The 2,005-nt window shown below is 42.1% G+C and overlaps 1 protein-coding gene across 5 annotated transcripts in view; it reads left to right on the top strand.

Moving 5' to 3' along the window:
* The window catches only part of ZBTB18 (zinc finger and BTB domain containing 18), a 6,999-nt gene that overhangs the window by 489 nt on the left and 4,505 nt on the right, over positions 1-2,005 (top strand). The window contains exon 1 of one of the 5 annotated variants that reach the window (XM_015424419.1): positions 1,431-1,503. The exons of the other annotated variants lie outside the window; for them this stretch is intronic. The gene's annotated coding sequence lies outside the window, so the exon portion shown is untranslated. Of the gene's footprint in view, positions 1-1,430; positions 1,504-2,005 lie in introns of those variants that run through there. 5 annotated transcript variants of the gene reach the window in all.

Below are 2,005 nucleotides of genomic sequence, written 5' to 3'. Positions count from 1 at the left end.
GGGGGGTTTCTTGGAACCCAGCGGAGCGGGTTGGGAGCAGGGGGCTAACAGGTAGGAGGAGGTCTGAGGGGTTGGGGGAAGTGGGCCGGAGGCAGGTGGCGGCATCTGCTTCTGAAAGTGACTAACATCGGGAAGAAGGAAAAAGTCTGAGGGGTGTGAAAGTGCGTTGGGGGCAGGTGCTTAATAGGTCAGGCGGTCAGGGCCATGAGGGATTGGGGGGGGGGGAGGGGAAGCAGGTGTGTGAGATGTTCTTCTCCAGAATGGGGTAACAGAGCAATAGGGGAGACAGGAAGTACGGAGCAGGTTGCTGGAAACGTGGGACGGGGAAGGATCAGCCTCTGATGCTGCGAGTCTCCCATGCACCGATGGAGAAAGAGGAGGGGTTTTTTTGCTGGGGGGGGGTTAGGCTGAGCTCAAGAGCAGATGAGGGAACAGGGAGGGGAGTCCTTTGTGTGGGATAGGAGCAGTGTGTGTTTTATTTTGCAGCTCAGAAGGTCGAGGGGAGGGGATGTGAGGGGCAATGCAGCTGTTGAGACAAGGGGGTGAGAGATAAGAAGGGTAAAGAGAGAGAGAGAGCTACCTTCCCAGCTGGGGTCTTGTGTTCAACTCTTCTAGTTACTTTCTTTTTGTTGTTGCTTTGGCTGCTGTGATCTGGACTGTGTCTGCATTTGGCTACCTCCTCCTTTCCTGTCAATGCTGCTGTTCTCCCCTTCTGTACATTTGACTTGCTGTGATCTCTGCACACTTTACAAAATGTCAGAGGGGTGGATTAAGTTATAGTTGGCTTAATCTTCAATTTAGTGTCTCCAAGAAGAGTGAAAGGGGAAATGTGTTAATCTGCCATAATGTTTGCATCTACTGTTCACTCTTAAAAAAAAAAAGTGTATCCTTTTAGAACAGTGGCTGCAGGGTTGGGTTTGGATTAGTTGATAGATACTGCAGTAAAGAAGGGATGTATAGTTATGAACAGACATCACTGAGAAGTTGGCTTGTTGAGCATCAAGCTAATTGATACAATACAAAAATCAAACTATTGACTTCCTCATTCTGCTGTCTTAGAACACCTCATTTCATTTTAGCATATACCTCCATTTATTACTTAAGATTATTCCTTGTCAAGTAAAAGAAGGCCAGAACATTCTTCTACCTTCCTTTCAGAAATAGTTTTTAATATTCCTTGACAGTAAAAGCAGTAATAATTTTGTGCTAATGTAGGTTGCAGCACTGTTTCCTCTGAAATTAATAACAAACCTAATGTCTTTAAGATTTTGTACAACAAAAAACTGATTTCTATCTGAACAACTCATATTTGACCAACATTATTTAATTGCCAGGAAGGGAAGTCAAATGAGAAAGATGAATAAGTTGTTTAATTTCTTATCCTGGAAAGAACATATTTTGCAAGTCTAAAGCCTACAGTGTAAGTTGAGTTTGAACTACCAATTTCGTAGATTAAGTGTTTGAAAGAATTACGCTTCATCACTGCATACAAATTGCTAAACAGTAAGTTGTTTGAGGTTTTTTTAGAATAAGCAAAATGCTTGGGGAAAGTGTGATTGTGTTAATACCTGTACAGTTAAGATAATCCCTAAATCTATAGATGTGGTGAACTGTGCATTAGTTAAACCTGCTAGTTTAAAACATTACTTCTATCTAGTCTGAGTTGAATAAAAATGGATTAGTGTGGCTTGAGTAAGTTCTCAATGTATAAAAAACTCAGTGAAGTTATGACAGAAGGGTTGCTATACTGTATATGCAGTGGAGCCCCATATGTTTGAGGGTTTGTTGTTTTTTTACTTTTCTCTGTTAGAAAGTTTTGAAAAAAAGACTTTGAAGTATTTTGTTTATACTAACAGACAAGAAAAGTTCTCCTAAGAAAAAGCTGGTGGCAGGAGTGTAGAGGAGTAGCATATGGCATTAAAAGGAGCACAGCTGGAGGTAGCATTTCCATCTGAACATGATGTCAGAGCAGCTGACAGCCTGCCATCCCTCAGCCTTTTATTCT

This window comes from Gekko japonicus, unplaced genomic scaffold, assembly GCF_001447785.1.
Source record: "Gekko japonicus isolate JY-2015 unplaced genomic scaffold, Gekko_japonicus_V1.1 scaffold26, whole genome shotgun sequence".
Taxonomy (NCBI): Eukaryota; Metazoa; Chordata; class Lepidosauria; order Squamata; family Gekkonidae; genus Gekko; species Gekko japonicus.
This window is presented reverse-complemented; position numbering and strand designations above follow the sequence as displayed.